Below are 13,638 nucleotides of genomic sequence, written 5' to 3' on the forward strand. Positions count from 1 at the left end.
AGGATGCATGCTTGTGTGAGCTATCTGACCACATTAGTGAGTGCTATACATCAAACTGAGGACACTCTATTCTCGGTTTTACGAAGTCAATTTGAGGGTCTAGATGATCTTAGATGATTGTGGGAGTTGCACAAAGTCAATATGGAACTTGGTTGTAGTTTAATTTAGTTCCATTTAGATGATATGCTTGGTTGTCGTCTTCGACCAATTGGCCAATGTGGCTGACTGTTATGTGCACATTATATGTGCATATACTAGGAGGCTAACCCACCTTAGGCATGTGAACATGGGAGCATGAGAACATGCTCTAGTGGGGCAAGGGTTAGGTCTAACCTTGGGTTGAGGTAAGGGTCAGGCAACCAAGGGTCACACATGGAAATGGAGAGTCAAGAGTCAGGGCCCTCCTATATAATAGGGCCATGGGACACTCTCAAGGGCTGTTCTATTGTGTAGAGCATTGTGTCTACTCTCTTGCCATTTCATGCTAGAGCTATATGCTGCTGGAGTGAAGTCATACCTCTTGGTGGTAAGATATGTGATACTTCATTGTATTTATGTGTGGACCCTTTTTTTGGAAGTGACAGAGCGTCTAGAGGTAACTATTGCCAAATGCCTGATGAGATGATGTCACTAAAGATGTAGATTTTGACTTTGCAAAAAGCTCTTTTGGGCGGCACCTCCTGCTCCTACCAAAGCAGTTCCTCCATCGTTTGCACCAAAAGTGTACGGCGGCGAGAAAAAGGAGAAGACTCAAGAATGTGTAGATGCCTAGTTGAATAGGTGGACTACACATTTTTCCTTTCATCCATTCACAGATGCGTAAAAGGAGAAGACTCAAGAATGTGTAGATGCCTGGTTGAATAGGTGGACTACACATTTTTCCTTTCATCCATTCACAGATGTGTAAAAACTGATGGCATAGGGATTATTGAAGGGAAAGGCATTAACTTGGTAGAAGGATCTCAAAGATGATTCCATTCCTACCACTTGGCAAAGTTTCGAGGAAGATTTTAAAAAAGAGTTTGCCCAACCAGAGGATGAATTCAAAATAATTGCCAAGCTTGTTAAAAATAGCATGGGAAATTAGTCTTTTAACAATTATCTATAAAAGTTTAGACAATTGGCTGCCAAAGCCAAGTCTGTTGACTCATCATACCTTGTGTGGGATTTCATCAATGGTCTAGCTTATGACTATCAATACGAGGTAAAGAAATACAAGGTTAAAATGGCTGAGGATGCTTTTCAGGTAGCTCAGGTTATTTTATGGATCCAGTGTCTTCATGTATTCATTTTGATGTAAACACTGTTTCTTTGGATATTTGAGAAAGTAGAGTGTTAAATTCCATTAAGAGCAAATTTTAGGATGTATTTTCTGATGAGTTACCTCCTAAATGAGAGGTGGACCATAAAATTGAGCTACTGCTAGGTGTAGAACCTATTAGTATTTCTCCATATAGGGTTAGCCAGATTGAGGAAGATGAGGTAGCAAAGCAACTAGCTGAATACTTGAGGATAGGTCAAATTAGATCAAGTAAGTCTCCTTGGGGTGCACTAGTTCTCATGGTTAAGAAAAAAGATCAAAGTACCTGGCGAATATGTATTGATTACAAACATCTTAACAAAGTTACAATTAAAAACAAATACCCATTGCCTAGATGAGATGATCTTATTGATAAGTTACAAGGAGCTAAGTATTTCACAAAGCTTGATTTGCGAACTAGTTATCATCAAATCCATATTGCAAAGGAAGATGTTCTAAAAACTGCTTTTAGGACACGTTATGGCCATTATGAATTTTTAGTGTTACCCTTTGGTCTCACTAATGCACCAACTTTCCAAGAGATGATGAATGATATATTTCAGGATCTGTTGGGAGAATGTGTGGTGGTTTTCTTAGATGATATTTTGATATATAGTAAAACTTTAGCTGAGCATGAGAATCATCTTAAAGAGATTCTAAGAAGGCTTAGGAAGAAGGAGAAACTGTATTGTAAATTATCTAAGTGTGATTTCTTTAAAAAGGAATTGTTATACTTCGGTCATAAGATCTCTTGAGAATGGCTTAAGTATAGATTTGGATGATATCCAAAAGGTATTGGAATAGCCAATTCTGTGTACGGTCAAGCAGTTAAGATATTTCTTAAGTTTCGTGGTATTTCTTTGAAAATTTGTCAAGGATTATTCGAAGTTGACAGTGCCTTTTACCAACCCTCTTAAGGGTAAAAATGAGAAGTCTAATTCTCCAATTGAGTGGAATGAGAAGCTACATGAAACTTTCGATACTTTGAAATATAAAGTTTGAGATGCTCCTGTGTTAGTCTTACTAGATCCTAGTAGGCCTTACATTGTAGAGACTCATGCTTGTGATTTTGCGGTAGGCAGAACTTTATTCTAGGATGGGAAGCTTGTGGCCTTCAAGAGTAAGAAACTCAACGATGCACAAACTAGGTACCCAATTCAGGAGAAAGAGTTAAATGTGATCATTTATGCTTTAAAGACATGGAGACAGTATCTCTACTATGGGTCTCAGTTTATTGTCTTGACAGATCATTAGTCTTTGCAGTTCATTTATGATCAACCGAACTTGAAGGGTAGAAAGGCCAGATGGAATGAATTGATGCAAGACTTTGATTTCATGAGATTAAATATAGAAAAGGTAGTTTGAATATCATTGCTAATGCATCGAGTCAGATTGGTGAAGTTAATGAACTTAGCTTTACGAAAATTACTTCTAACTTGTACAATTCACTCAGGGAAAAATGCAGTACATATATTTTCTTTTAAAAATATTAAAATTTGGCAAAATCAAGGTCCAACTTTAAGGTAGATCAAAACCTGGTGAATCGAGGAAAAGCCAACCAATTTTTTATTCAGAATGGTCCTTTATTCCGAAATGATAAAGTTTGCGTACCCAGATGTGTCAAAAATTAAACTGAGGATCCTATTTGAGTGTCATGATGCACCATTGGCAGGACATCCGGGCATAAATTGAGTACAATCCACTCTTTCACTCACCTCTTCTCGTCCATCTTCTGACATGAGATACATGTGTAAAGTCCTATGCAATGTTAAGTTGCAAGTTTCTACTTCTCGTACTACAATCCCCAAGTTCTCTACACGTAGAGTACAAACCATAATGTCATCAACATATAGAAACTCTATAGTGAATACAAAGGCTAACTCCACAAGCACCTCCCTAAATACATTCCATCAGGGAACCATATGCTCAGTCTTGGAAAAAGCAAGATTTGTCACAAAATTTTGTTTTCACACTAAGTAGCATAGGCCTCCAAGTCTATCACAAGCGTTCATGGTTCTGAACCATGTCAATGATCCCATGAATCATTGCAATAGTGCAAGATTCCTAGAACAAAACAATATATAGTTCTTTGCAAACTATAACCACAATGAATGGAGAGAGTCACTAGCACGGGTGAGAGATCATACCTATGTTTTTTCTTTCCCAAAAGTGCGAGATGGAGGTGATCAATGTTGGATTTGAGAGCTAAGTAGAGAGGGTCCACCACTTCTAAATAGAAGTCTTCATTTTCACAAGACTAATCACATGTTATTCCCAATGTTCAAATAATAAACTTATGCTAAAACACAAAGATGTTGAGTAAATTACTAATATAATAGGTCTATGTCATCTTTCTTTAGACTCTCCATCCCATGCCCTTTACTCTCTCCACTTAGGATCATCTGATCATCACCTCATGCATGGGACTCCCACCGACCAATGCTCATCATCTTCAAGGGTGCTCTCCTCAGCATCCTCATCATTGTCTTCCCATTCACACTTTGGTCATGACCTCTTTTTAGGCATTGCTATCATGGTTGTGGATGATGGAGACACGTGTATGGCTAGCTTCTTTCTCTTTCCCTTGGGTTTCTGCTTGGTGGCTAGCTTCTTGCCCTTCTTCACTCCTGCATCCAACCCATATAGCAAATATAAACTCCCTACACAAACTTCATAGTTCATAAAAACATGCTACCCTACACAATGATACTTACTCTAAAATTGCTTAGCCTTGTTAAGAGGAAACTCTCCCTAGGTGTAGTCTATCCACCATGGGCAAGATGTCCATGTCTCCTTGCCCCATAGCTTATCGATCTAGTCCTTAGGGTACAATCTTATCTCCTATCTCTCAGACTACACCCATGCGTTTGAAGGGTGCTTGTGGTAATACATACCCAATTACACACACAATTTCTCCACCATCTAATATAGAAACATTTGAATACTCTTTCAATATAATAGACCAACATTAAAATGAGACACGTAGTATTGATTATGATACTACATACCTATACAACAAGCCCGTGATATGCATGACAAGTGTTGTTTGCTACTCAGGATCTAGGATGGCATGCATTTGCCCTTTCCATCTTACGAATTCCTTTTCAAAGTGCGTCTTTTTAAAAGCTTTCAAGGCATCCACGATACCCATCCCAGAGTCATGTGTGGCTCTCTCATGTATGCCGGCTATGCCACGTGAGTTCCTCCAACTTTGCATAGAGTTGTAGTGTTTACTCAATCAATTGGAATCAGTATAATACTCTTTCAATATAATGGACTAACATTAAAATGAGACACGTAGTATTGATTATGGTACTACATACCTATACAACAAGCCCGTGATGTGCATGACAAGTGTTGTTGCTACTCAGGATCTAGGATGGCATGCATTTGCCCTTTCCATCTTAGGAATGCCTTTTCAAAGTGCGTCTTTTTAAAAGCTTTCAAGGCATCCATGATACCCATCCCAGAGTCATGTGTGGCTCTCTCATGTATGCCGGCTATGCCACGTGAGTTCTCCTCCAACTTTGCATAGAGTTGTAGCATTTACTCAATCAATTGAATTCAGTACACATGACGATGTATCTACACAAAGAATGCTCTATCCGAAGAAGGAATCTGGCCATCTCTCACTGGGAACTCACCACCCACCGCCAATATGTCCACGAGCCTACATTTCCTACATTATTGTTGTGAACCAACTTTATGTGTCTAGCTACATATTAAAAAAACTTTAATGGGTCGGGAGAAAATGTGTGATCTTACTCTGCATTTGGAATATGCGCACGAGAAATCTCCGCTAGCATAGGAGTAGTGAATCTACTCAACTTTTCACCCCAACCCTAGTAAGAGATCACCTTCTTAAAGAACTCCTTGCCGTAGTTGGGGTTGGCTATTTGTGTCAGTCAGCTCATGTCCTCTCTTTGTAAATAGTGCCTCCATCTCCTTGAGGGTGTCTTTGTAAATAGTGCCTCCATCTCCTTGAGGGTGTCTTTGTAATTCTCATCGAACATGGATGCATTTTGATTGTACTCTCTACTCCCTCACTCAGGGCAAGCCATTGACCTTATTTTGGTATGTGGCATCAAACTCATACTGTAATGCATTTTTATTTTAGAAAGAACATCTATGGAAATCAAAATATGATTTTATTATAGTAGTGAGTTTATGAGGCATGCACATACCTTAAGCACCAATTGAGAGAGGAGTGACATGGGAAGCTTCACCCACTTTGATTTGTTAGCCCCGGATTCCTCATCATCGCTAAAGTTTAACAACAATGGCTGTGGATCGACAAGCCCCACATGCTGCATCATGAATATATCATGTGCCATTGTGTTTGGCACATGAATGCTAGTCACCATAGCAATTTTGCATGTATAATAAATTAGGTTAATGATCACGTATAAGATGTTAGTTCATTTCAATCACAAAAAAACAAGATACAAGTCCACTTACTTGTTTATTATGCACAACACCATTAGAAACTCAGCCTTCTCCTCTTGCAAGAATCGAACCACCCCAAAATTCAACCTTGGAACCATCTCTCTATATAACTCAAGTGGTTCTTGCCCATTCCTGCCATGCTTTAAGATGATGGTTGCCATATTTGAAAACAAACATCCTCTTGACCATGTGTTGCCATCCTTTCGTCTCTGCTCTAGTAACATGTCAAACTCTCTGGACAATGATAGGTTGGGGCCAACTACACTTTGACGGTTGAATGGAATGGGCTCTTGGCCATGGAAACTCTCGAACGTCACCATTTTCATCTAGTATGTGCTCTCTTCCATGCTTTTAATCAACCCTTCAATGCAATCCTCATTTGTGCGGATTGCATGGCTTATAAGGAGGCAACATAAAGGCACTCTAGGAAGGTAATGTTGATCATCAACCAAGTGATCCTCCACCCAATTCTCGGGGAGATGTGTCGATCAACCACTTGGCTGAAACTCTCCTTTATGGACTCCTTTTCTTCAACAATCATGGCACCACTGCTAGTGACATGATTATTGTTGGGCGTTGCAGGAGAGAAGACCTTGCACCCAATTGTAATCCAAATGTATTGGTCATGTCGCTTGATGTGGCAACTTGCAACATGCCCACATCCTGAGATAGTGCAATCTCGTGTAGATTTTGGGTGAAGCCCTTGGATTGTAAATGAGTTTGAGGAGGCATTATGTTACTTTCCTTCTATGCCAATTGAGGTTGTGAGGTTGTGAGAGTATGCGCTAGAAGGGGGGAGGTGAGGGTTTGAGATGAAGGGATTGAGAGGGTGAGAAGTAGAGAGTGGGAAGAGTTTGAGGGGGAGAGGGAGAGAGGGTGGCGATTAGGATTTGAGAGGGTGAGAGGGGAGAGGTAGGTTTGAGAGGGGGGAAATTAGGTGGGTTTGATAGGGGCCAATTGAGGGAGAGGCCATTTGTTAAGGGGGAGATTGAGGGAGAGAGAGCTGTTTTAAATGGCGCGTACCCCACTGTGGCAGGCACCGTGTGTATACTCAAGTTTGGGCAATACACATCGCAATGACATGGCGCTTACCTCAGTGGGGCATGCACCTCGCCATTGCCATGTGTATTTCTCGAACTCGAGTTTGGGAAATACACGACTGACGTGACGCTGCCACATATATTGCTCGTATGCAGGCAATACACATGGCCTACCACGTGTATTTCCTGTGTGCAAGCAATACACATGGCAGTGCACATCATTGCATGTGTATTGCCTGTGCTCGGGCAATACATGTGGCATCGCCATGTGTAATGCCTCAAGATGTAGCATTACATGTGGCAAGCCAAGTGTATTGCCCGAGCGCGGCGGCATGCAATACACATCGCGCACAAACATTGGCGCCATGTATAATGCCCAAACGAGGGCATCACACATGGCATGCCACATCTACACACACACACATACATATACATACACATACACACACATATATATATGTACACACATTTGTGGTGACACTTTTATTATTTTTTCCCTTTTCATAAAGGATCTCATTGAAAATAATTTGAGCTTTCAAGGAAAAGTCTTCTCAACCTCAACTTTGTTAAAGAGACTCCAAGCCCACAAGTTGCAGTGGATCACACATGGAGCACTTGGCATCCACTGGATTGATAGGGTTGTTGACATCCTCTAGATTACACATGGAGCTATGGAGGATGAAACGCCATCATTATAGCAGAGACTATAAAAGATATATATATGTATGTATATATATATATATGCATGTGTGTGTATGTGTGTGTGTGCAAATATATGTGTAGGTGAAAATATATACTTGTGTACAATATATATATATATGTATGTATGTATGTATGTATGTATGTATATATATATATATATATATATATATATATATATATATGCATATATATAAAGTTTAAAATTAATATTCTTTGAAAAAAATAATTACATTTGAGAGATCTCTGTCCCCTCTGCGCAACGAATTCAGGGATGCTAGCAGCGGAAGTAGCACTTCTTGCGCACGGGATGATAGAGCCTCTCACTTGGGGCCTCGCCCCGGGTGGACAAGAGACTAATCCCTTGATTCTTCCAAAACCGAACCGAAAAAAAACTTCCCTCGCCCAGAAAGCACGGGCGATTCCTCCCATGGGATATTTTTATTCTAACGTGGTCAAGGTCATCACTAACCAAACTAATACGACCAAACCCCTAAGTCACATGGTCAGATCAAGGAAAAGACTTGCACTTGGATCATAGAGACCAACGCTTTTTTCCTTATCGAGAGGCACATCCGTTGATTCTTTTCCATAGAACAAGGATTGTCCGGGATTTACTTCATCTATCGTACCATAACAGAATTGAGTCTCATTGGGTTAGCCAACCATCCAACCACTATAGTGATAGAATCTGTTTAGGAATTTGGTTATGTTTTGTCCCGGGTACGAGGGAAAAGAGTTCCCATGCCCCCTAGCCGGCGCTTCATGCAAACTTCAAGATAGTCACACCACTTACACACCCAATATGAAATTGCTTGTTTCACAAATTCAGCTAACTTTAAAACAATCTTTTAAAGAAATCATAGTATCACTGATCATAATCCTCCAAAATATCCGGTTGATTTCTAGTTTCCGATCATTCATTCATCGGTGTACCTATGGCATCATTGGCAACCAGAACACTCACCACCTATCCACTCAGGGGCCTTTTCAATAGTTCCTAGCTCATAGTACCCAGAAATATATTCACTTATAAAAATCCAAATGGACTTTCCGTTGAAGATCAGCAAGATCAACCAACAGATCTATATAAAAGAGCCATGGACTCATCCGTTGAGGACCAGCAAGGTCAATCAACCACATCCATGCCTGAATTCAGAAAACAACTCTTACTCCTTGTTCCAATATCTTTCTCGATGCACGCATGGGTATCTTCGGCGACCCAGAGCCCGAGCACCGTATGGCCAGCACCCTCTAGGATCCTTCACAGGTCACCTAGCCCTTCACTCATAGGCCGCTTCCTTGGTCCCTCATCCACCGTACCGGAAGCTCACCATTTAAATCGAGAACTGAGGTTGGTCAAGACCTCGGTCGAGACCGTGCTACACGAGACGTCCTCTGTTGAGTCTCCGTCAGCTGTTGCAACTTTATCACTTAGGTCTCCACATGACCTCATTCACAAGACAGTCAAAATGCTTCCCCAGCATTTTTGACATAAAACAGTCATTTAAAAATAGGTCATAAATACAGTTTCTATAACAAACTCTCATCTTTCCACATTGTTCCACATCAATCCACATTACTTAATCCAAGTCCAATCATACGTATTCCCATCGTCCTTCATCCATTCTCATCCAATCACATCATTTTCCATCTCATCATATCTTTCCACATTTATACTCATCACATCTCATCCACTCGCATCTACCCATATCCACATCTCATCACATCACATTCATTCACATCTCATCCATTCATATCTACTCCGATCCATATCACATCACATCCATTTCACCTCACATCTCATTCATTCACATCTATCTTGATTCACATCCCATCATATCTCATCCATTCACATCACATCTCATTCATTCACATCTATCCCGATTCACATCACATCCATTCACATCACGTCCATTCACATCTATCCCAGCTTACATTCATCACATTCATTGTATCCGCATTCCATCACATACATTCTATCCACCTTACATCACGTCCAAATCTATCCACATCATATCTCATTCATTTCAGCCACTTTACATCACTTCCACATCATATCTCATGCATGCACATCCCATCTCATTCATCCACATCCATCCAATCATTCACATGCATGACTATCCACATCTATCCATACATTCACATCTATCACTTTTCACATCCACATATATTCACATACACATCCACATCCATTTACTTCCCATCTCACCCTTTCACATATCCTCTCATCTGATTCTCATCTCATCATTCACATCCACATCCATTTACTTCACATCTCATTCACATTCATTTTCATCACACCACATCCTATCACATCTCATTCACATCTTATCACATCCATTCACATCCTATCGCATCCCATTCACATCTTATCACATCCGTTCACATCCTATCGCATCCCATTTACATCTTATCACATCTATTCACATCCTATCACATCCCATTTACATCTTATCACATCCATTCACATCCTATCACATCCCATTTACATATTATCACATCGTATCATATCCCATTTACATCTTATCACATCCTATCACATCCCATTTACATCGTATCACATCCATTCACATCCCATTTACATCTTATCATATCCATTCACATCCTATCACATCTCATTTATATCTTATCACATCTATTCACATCCCATTTACATCTTATCACATCCATTCACATCCTATTCCCATTTAGTAGCTTTTCTACTTCAATACCAATAATGGGACTTTTTCTAAATTTTTGCCAATTATTTGGCTTAGATAAAGGTTCTTTTTCTTGACGACTATTTCCATATTCTTTCTCAATTTCTCAAATGAATTATATTCAATATTCCTCTTTTGAATAAAAGAATTCTTGGAATTTAAAAAATTCAAATCTACCCATATTTTCACTTTTGATAAATATTCATAAATTGAATTATACTAAAAATTTCTCTTTTTTCCATTTAATTTCTTGGATCTCAATTATCATGGAAATTCCTCTTTTTACATTTAATTGCTTGAAATCCAAATGTCATGTATCAAATAAATTTATCTAAAATTCATCTTTTCTTTAATAAAAATATCCAATATTCCAAATATACCAAGAGTTCCTCTTTTTCCATTTAAATGATTGAATTCCAAATATGATGAAAATTCCACTTTCATCATTTAAATTTATACATGCATAAAATAATTTTAACTAAAATTTCTCTTAAAAATTAAATAAAAATATCCATTAATCCTAATATGACAAGAATTTCACTTTTTCCATTTAAATGATTGAATTCCAAATATGATGGAAATTCCTCTTTTATCATTTAAATTTATTCATGTATAAAATAATTTATCTAAAATTCTTCTTTAATTTTTAAATAAAATATCCATTATTTTAATATTCCAACTTTTCTCTTTCTTCATTGGAATACATGGATCTCCATTACCATGGGAATTCCTCTTATTATAAAAATGAAATTACTAAAAATTTCTCTTTTTCTCTAATTAACTATTTATACATAAATATTAAAAATTAGTTTTCCATGGATATGACGAGAATTATTCATTTAACATAGGATGCCTAATCCTAGAATATGGTAGGAAGTCCTCTTTTCACATTATGCATAAAAATGATTTCGAGGAAAGAGGAATTCCCACCATAATTGGAATTCAATCATATAGATGGGAAAAGAGAAATTCCTAGCATATTGAAATTAATGGATATTTTATGAATTTATTTTGTGAGAATTATTTGATGATAAAAGAGGAATTTCCATGATAATTGAGGTCCAAAAAAATTAAATGAGAAAAGATAAATGTGGAATGGATGTGATAAGATGTAAATGGGGTGCGATAGGATGTGAATGGATGTGATAAAATAAAAATGGGATGTGATAGGATGTGAACGGATGTGAGAAGATGTAAATGAGATGCGATAGGATGTGAATGGATGTGATAAAATGAAAATGGGATGTGATAAGATGTGAAGGGATGTGATAAGATGTAAACAGGATGCGATAGGATGTGAATGGATGTGATAAGATGAAAATGGGATGTGATAGGATGTGAAGGGATCTGATAAGATATAAACGGGATGCGATAGGATGTGAATGGATAAGATAAGATGTAAATGAGATGTGATAAGATGTAAATGGAATGTGATAAGATGTAAATGGGATGTGATAGGATGTGGTGTAATGAAAATGAATGTGGATGAGATGTGAAGTAAATGGATGTGGATGTGTATGTGAAAGAATGGATGTGGATGTATGTGAAAGAATGGATGTGGATGCGTATGTGAAGAATGGATGTGTATGTTTATGTGAAAGAATGGATGTGGATATATGTGAAAGAATGAATGTGGATGTGTATATGAAAGAATGGATGTGGATGTGTATGTGTATGTGAAGAATGGATGTGGATGTGTATGTGAAACAATGGATGTGGATGTATGTGAAAGAATGGATGTGGATGTGTAGGTGAAAGAATGGATGTGAATGTACATGAAAGAATGAATGTGGATGTGTATGTGAAAGAAGGTGGAAAAAGGTAATTTCGTATTGGGTGTGTGACTAACTTGAAGTTTGCAAAGATTCGGCTACTAGGGGGCCTGGGAACTCTTTTCCCTGCTGGTACCCGGGACAAAACCTAACCAAATTCTTAAATGGATCCCATCACTACAATGGTTGGGCCGTTGGCTAACCCACGGGGCTGGATGGGGTAGGCTGGACTGATGGATCCCCAAATTGAGACTCAATTTTGTTATGATACGATAAATGAAGTAAATCCCGGATAGTAATTGTTCTATGGAAAAGAATTAACAGCTGTGCCTCTCAATGAGGAAAAAAGCGTTGGTCTCTATGATCCAAGTGCAAGTTTCTTCCTTGATCTGACCGAGTGACTTACAGGTTCGGTCGGATTAGTTTGGTCAGTGATGACCTAAACTACATTAGAGTAAAAAAAATATCCTGGAGGTATCGCCCGTGCTTTCTGGCCGAGGGAAGTTTTTTCGGGTTTGGTTTTGGAAGAACCGAGAGATTAGTCTCTTGTCCGGATATGGGCGAGGCCTCAAGTGAGAGACTATGCCCCGCGCAAGAAGTGAGAGACTCTGCCCCGCGCAAGAAGTGCTACTTCTGCTGCTAGCACCCCCGAATTCGTTGCACGGAGGGGGCAGGGATCTTTCAGCTGGTAATGAGAGAGGACTGGCTAAAGTGGATCAACAAAGAAGCCAAAAATGTCAAAAATTTATGAAGTAGCAGTAAAAGGTTGTAATTGTGTGTTGAAATTCATACAAATTGATATTCAGAATGAAAATTCATAAATTTGTAATTGGGTCTTCAGATGGAAGTACCACAATTGTATGGAATCCTTGACTTGTTTGAGACCAGACATGATGGTATTTACCTTATAATTCCAAGGACCGTGACTACCCGCATATACCAAGGGAATAACTGCAGCTCTTTATACTGGCAGTATATACAAGTAAATCTAAGACCTTGAAATTATAAGCAAAAATGCTATCCGGTTGATGAATTGGAATGTGGTTGATATGATTTTAAAATTCTGGCTGTGAATTGATGAGCTGATTTGGATTCAGAATGAGAAATGATGATTCTTAAATTTTGGTTGAAAAGCAATAAGTTGAACAAAGCCACAATGAGGATGAATGGGACGAATCCCAGTGTTGATCTCATAACTGGAATGATGATTTTTATGACTTCAGCAAATCCCTATAAGATTAGTGGATTGTGCTAAAAGATTGATACTGTTAACACTTGACCTGGTGGATCAAGTTAAGGGATGACAAATTGAAAATGTGCATAACTAAAATTCCCGTGGAGAAATGTTCAAATGAAATTTTCAGTTTGATGGACCATTACTGTGTTAAGAATATGAATAAATTATTCTTTGATAATGAGTTTTGTATGTTCTTCTGTTAGAAGGGATCTTTATCCCAGGATTCTGTGAGGGACTGACCAATCTAAAGAACCCCAGAATCAATTGGATCTAAAGTCGGATTTGAATTATAAATAAAGGGACTTAACAAGAATTTTTGTATTGATAGGGTCATGGATCGAGGTCGTCATGATAGGAATGATAACCCCCAACTCGATAAGGAAGAGCTCTACTTGGATGTTCGTAAAACTCTTCATAGATCGCAGCCTGGACCTTTCAAGGG

Source organism: Cibotium barometz, chromosome 9, assembly GCF_041138505.1.
Source record: "Cibotium barometz isolate CiBa-2024 chromosome 9, ASM4113850v1, whole genome shotgun sequence".
In the NCBI taxonomy this organism is placed as follows: Eukaryota; Viridiplantae; Streptophyta; class Polypodiopsida; order Cyatheales; family Cibotiaceae; genus Cibotium; species Cibotium barometz.